This window comes from Amia ocellicauda, chromosome 10, assembly GCF_036373705.1.
Source record: "Amia ocellicauda isolate fAmiCal2 chromosome 10, fAmiCal2.hap1, whole genome shotgun sequence".
NCBI classification, from domain to species: Eukaryota; Metazoa; Chordata; class Actinopteri; order Amiiformes; family Amiidae; genus Amia; species Amia ocellicauda.
Genome location: NC_089859.1, coordinates 34843097 through 34849096, shown reverse-complemented (window position 1 = coordinate 34849096; position 6000 = coordinate 34843097). Strand labels below are relative to the sequence as shown.

Sequence of the window (6000 nt, the reverse complement as noted above, 5' to 3'; positions counted from 1 at the left end):
AATGTGTTTTGTGTGTGCAACCACCAGAACAAAATCAAGACCAAAACGAAACCAAAAGTGTACTTGGATTGACGATTGCAGTTCCCCGTATTAAGAGCAGGAAATCAGGCAATTTCGCAAAAAAAAAAAAAAAAAAAAAAAAAAAAACTGTACTAGTGAATTATGTTGTTTCTCAGTGTCCGCCCATTGACTTTCTTCCCTCTGGAAATGTAGGAGTAAATACATTTTCATTCAAGACCATCATTTTTGTAGCTTTAGCTCCAGTTCATTCTGACTCAACATTTAGCAAAACCTTTTAGTAGCTACGTTGCCAGTTGAAGAATATTTATACGTAAACGACTTTTTATAAGACGCTGACATCTATTTAAAAACGAGGGACCAACAGAAACAACACAAACACCAGCGGGTTACACAGTACGTTTAAAAGGCATTACAGCCAACAAATGTGCAAGCGGGTTCAGTTGAGCCTCACACCCTGCCATACACCGCGCACCCACTGTTCACAACCGGCTGAAAGCCGTGGTAAGTCCAAGCTTCAGATGACATGCAACTTAGAAAAAAGAGATTGCATAAGTAACTGTATCGAGGTGAAGGTTTGTTGTAATTTGTAGTTTTTTCACGGGTGGAAACACATCATTATTACGATGCATGAACATGTATTTATTTATTATTTAAAGGCGGGTGGAACGTAGTCTCAATCAGATACACGTTGTAGCATTACTGTTCAAAACAAACGCTTGAAAACAAATAATGTCTGTAACAGTTACACTATTGCTCAATACTCACATTTGATGACGCCACGACAGCGAAACAATTATAACTTCGATACAATTCAAAAAGTTACGTATCGTGTTTGTTGCCAAATGAACGGGACCCTTGCTCTCCTTTATCTTGCATGTTCAAGTCCCATGATAGTTTTAATGTCATTCGTTTCTCGTTGCTGTTGGCATAACGTACATTTGCTTACCTATAGTGAAACTAATACATAATGCTTTGAAAATAATAATACAAGAAATAGCATGCAGTGGCCTTCTGATACGAAAACAAACCAACCAAAGCCAAGAAAACAATCGCAATGTTTGTATGGGGGTGTTGTTTTGCTCTGTTATGCGGTCAGAACAAATGTAAAACAATCTATATTCTGTATTTAGTGAAGTGCAAAACTAGCAACGTTTACAGTGTTTTTATAAGGTAGAATATAATTATTGCAGTTTAAAATGGTCAACCTTCCCCCCTTAAATATATGACGTGTTACTGCTTAGTGCATCTTACTAAAAATGTTAAAAAGAAATGAATAGTTGTATAACATCCCACTTAACTATACAATTATATGTACTATATTACCAAACGTTGGGTCAAACCATATTCCAAATGTATTTAACAGCAAATCTGGTCCTGCAGAGTCACAAGGTCTTCTGGTTTTGAGTGCATCTCTTGAGCTCACAACTAAATTAATTGGACCAGGAATTGACTTAGCTAGGACAGGTCAGCTTGGTTTTGTCTCTGCTCTGCTTCCTATATGCCCTGCAGGACTGTTGCACTTCTTGCCCAGGTTATACAATGTGTGTTGTAAAAGGGTGTATCTTGCCTGTGTCATTAAAAACCCATTGCAGTGACTTAGATACATAGCTTGAGAAATACTGTCATTTCTCCCTCAGCACAGTTTCTAGTACAGTGAATGAAATGGATCTCTGAGGTCTCTTCCTAATTATTTGTGCCAGTTCATTTGTTTTCTGTGGGATTTGAGGTCAGAACTCTGTGCAGGCCATGAAATGATTTCAGATACACTCCTAGCATCAGTGTTATTTTGAAGCTATATATATATATACAGTTAGATAAATAAAAAAGCCACACATCTGCAGCTATGAAAGTATTTGCTCTGCTGTACCACGTATCCAGAATAAGAAATATGCAGTGATATAAAGAGATGAAAATATGTGAGGCAAGCCTGGTTCCCTGATATCCACAGTCCACATGGATTTTACAGGGAACACTTTTCTGAAAGTTCATCACGTAATTAATGTATAATTTAGACTGATCTTTGGAATGAAATCAAAGATTTTTGCAAAGGGCACTGTGCAGCCCTCAAGAACAATTACATCAGTTAAATTTGCTTAATATATGATTGTAACAAGTAACTTTGTCTATAAGTTTTTGGTATTTAGGCTATACATTTGTCTAATTAAGCTTGCTAATATTACATTGTTGCTGCTGGTCCGTTGCCTTAAAGTTTCCTCTCATTATTTTAATTTTATTTGCATTAATTTTTCTTAACCATTCTTTGGTCCAATCTTACACGGTTAATAAGACCTTGGAGTTCCAGTTACATAACTTCTGATTATGGAATGCAAAATGCTGGAGTCTGTTTAAATGTTGTGATCTCTGGAAAAGAAAAATGTATTTTTAAAGAACAATGATAGATTATGTAAATATTGATTTACTGAACAACTAAGCCCTAACTTTGAACTCTCAGACGTGTCAATCGTATGTTTTTCATTGTGGAAACTAATTGTTACTCATTATGTCAACATTTATGAATGGTCAATGTGGTATTATTTTTGAAATCTTCAACAATATTCACACAGGCCAAGTATCTTTCATAAATAATAGAAACAACAGCAATAGTTAATTGCTCAAATGTTTAAATGTACAGAATTCCTTTTACTTTCTATAGAAGCATATTTTATTTAAAGGAACGTAGACAAATAAATAGGGGTCTGAATTAAAAATAATATTTTTAAGCATTTAATTACTCATCAGGAAATCACAGGAATGCAGTCATTGTTGAATGATTAATTGATAATTTTCTATTACACAATGAACTGATAGAAAATGGAAAATAACAGGAAAGGCAGGAAATTTGATCTTGCAACAAACATGTTTTTACAGTTAACATGTTCCCTTGTCCTTTAAGAGAGATATCTGCAAACATCATACTTAAAGGAACCATCCTGCAAATATCCATATTGTCCCTCCCTTACTCTACAGTAATGAGTGTGAATTAAAGATACACATTTTTGAAAACTTTACCCTCCAAAACCTGAAGGGTCTTCTGATCATATAGTCCTCCATTAAGAAAACAAGTTTACTACTTCTTGAATAACAGAAAAATTGATGTTGTTACAAACTCAGAATAACATGAAACTGTCTGGTTAAAGTAACATTCTGAATGTTTTTGTGACACTTTATGATTGCATTAAGTTGGTTACGGGGAAAAATGTATTGGTGTGCTGTTAACGTTATATCAACATGGTCTGTGATGTAAATTCATTTCTGTGGTTTATACCTTTTACACGTACAAGTTTTAGGCAGGTGTGAAAAAATGCTGTAAAGTAAGAATGCTTTCAAAAATAGACATGTTAATAGATTATATTTATCAATTAACTAACTGCCAAGCGAGTGAACAGAAGAACAATCTACATCAAATCAATATTTGGTTTGACCACCCTTTGCCTTCAAAACCGCATCAATTCTTCTAGGTACACTTGCACAAAGTCAGGGATTTTGTAGGCATATAGTCAGGTGTATGATTAAACAATTATACCAGACAGGTGCAAATGATCATCAATTCAATATGTAGGATGAAACGATTATTAACTGAAACAGAAACAGCTGTGTAGGAGGAATAAAACTGGGTGAGGAACAGCCAAACTCAGCTAACAGGGTGAGGTTGCTGAAGTTTACTGTCAAAAGTCATACACCATGGCAAGACTGAGCACAGCAACAAGACACAAGGTAGTTCTACTGCATCAGCAAGGTCTCTCCCAGGCAGACATTTCAAGGCAGACATTTCAAGGCAGACAGGGGTTTCCAGATGTGCTGTCCAAGCTCTTTTGAAGAAGCACAAAGAAACGGGCAACGTTGAGGACCTTAGACGCAGTGGTCGGCCAAGGAAACTTACTGCAGCAGATGAAAGACACATCATGCTTACTTCCCTTCACAATCGGAAGATGTCCAGCAGTGCCATCAGCTCAGAATTGGCAGAAAACGGTGGGACCCTGTACACCCATCTACTACCCTGAAAAGTCTGGTCAGAAGTGGCCTTCATGGAAGACTTGCGGCCAAAAAGCCATAACTCCGACGTGGCAACAAGGCCAAGCGACTCAACTGTGCACGAAGACACAGGAACCGGAGTGCAGAAAAATGTCAGCAGCTGCTCTGGACTGATGAGTCAAAATTTGAAATATTTGGCTGTAGCAGAAGGCAGTTTGTTTGCCGAAGGGCTGGAGAGCCGTACACGAATTAGTGTCTGCAGGCAACAGTGAAGCATGGTGGAGGTTCCTTGCAAGTTTGGGGCTGCATTTCTTGAAATGGAGTTGGGGATTTGGTCAGAATGAATGGTCTTCTCAATGCTGAGAAGTACAGGCAGATACTTATTCATCATGCAGTACCATCAGGGAGGCATCTGATTGGTTTCGAATGTATTCTGCAGCATGACAACGACCCCAAACATACAGCGCAAGTCATTAAGAACTTTCTTCAGCGTAAAGAAGAACAAGGAGTCCTGGAAGTGATGGTATGGCCCCCACAGAGCCCTGATCTCAACATTGAGTCTGTCTGGGATTACATGAAGAGAGAGAAGCAACTGAGGCTGCCTAAATCCACAGAAGAACTTTGGTTAGTTCTCCAAGATGTTTGGGCCAACCTACCTGCTGAGTTCCTTCAAAAACTGTGTGCAAGTGTACCTAGAAGAATTGATGCTGTTTTGAAGGCAAAGGGTGGTAACACCAAATCACTCTCTTTGCATTTAGTTAATTGATAAATATAATCTATTAACATGTCTATTTTTGAAAGCATTTTTACTTTACAGCATTTTTTCACACCTGCCTAAAATATTTGCACTGTACTGTAAATTATACTAAATGACTCTTGTCACATGAGCATGGTTTTATTCACAGTTTCATAAAAATAATACACCAGGCTTATGAATTGTTCACACATCAAAACTGCTATGTATAAGAAATAAAATGTGGAATATTGAGACTTGAGTCTTTGGTGACTCATGAATTTGACAACTCATACTCTTTCACAGATTATGTAACATATGTTTACTTTTAATGTGGCTTCATTTGATATGCATAAAGGTCCCTGAGTGAGGCATAGTTCAGTTCATCCTAAATAAGCAATGTCAAAATTAACGGAGAACCAAAGTAGGACTGTGTCTTGGCTGCTTTTAATACTGATAAAACTGTCTGCATTTCTCCCAGGAGCACAGAGAGTGCTCCAAATAAAGCACATCACTTACCAGACAATTTGAGTGATGTTGTTGCTATGTAGTTTTTAGAATATATATTTTTTAAAACCTACTGTCGCTCACTTGGGTAGAGGGATTTACTCTCCAGGCTAGTTTTTAATTAATGTTCTTTGAAGTATGTTGTGATTGTGCACCCACTGTGTCTTCTAAAAGCACAAAATGAAATGGGGCTCTACATTAAGGATATGGATCATGTCTTAACTTCCTAGGCAGATCAGTGCCATCTCATTACCTGCAGGAGCTTGATGTATGGGCTGCAACTTAGATGGTGAATGATCCCCTTAGGCATTGGGTTGAGTTCCCATTCATTTCTCCACCTCTGAAAGATTGCTTGGCAGCAGAAGAACCCCGTTATCTAAACAAATTGGAACCTGAAGCAGTCTGGATAATTGAGTTGACCTTTTCTTTTCTTTTTTTTAGATAATGTCTGAAAATCCCAAAAGATTGTATTTTCAAATGTGGCTAGTTTTGTGCATTGCAAAGTAGTAAATATAAATAACTGACAATACCACAGACAAGTTGTTTTCCATTTCAGGAGTTTTACAGCTGTGACATACACTCACCTACAGGATTATTAGGAACACCTGTTCAATTTCTCATTAATGCAATTATCTAACCAACCAATCACATGGCAGTTGCTTCAATGCATTTAGAGGTGTGGTCCTGGTCAAGACAATCTCCTGAACTCCAAACTGAATGTCTGAATGGGAAAGAAAGGTGATTTAAGCAATTTTGAGCGTGGCATG

The 6000-nt window shown here is 37.4% G+C and overlaps 1 protein-coding gene across 1 annotated transcript in view; it reads left to right on the top strand.

Annotated features, from left to right (window-relative positions):
• The first annotated feature begins 228 nt into the window (after positions 1-228).
• The window catches only part of LOC136760539 (carboxypeptidase Q), a 168237-nt gene continuing 162465 nt past the window's right edge, over positions 229-6000 (top strand). The window contains exon 1 of the mRNA XM_066715976.1: positions 229-522. The gene's annotated coding sequence lies outside the window, so the exon portion shown is untranslated. The remainder of the gene's footprint in view (positions 523-6000) is intronic.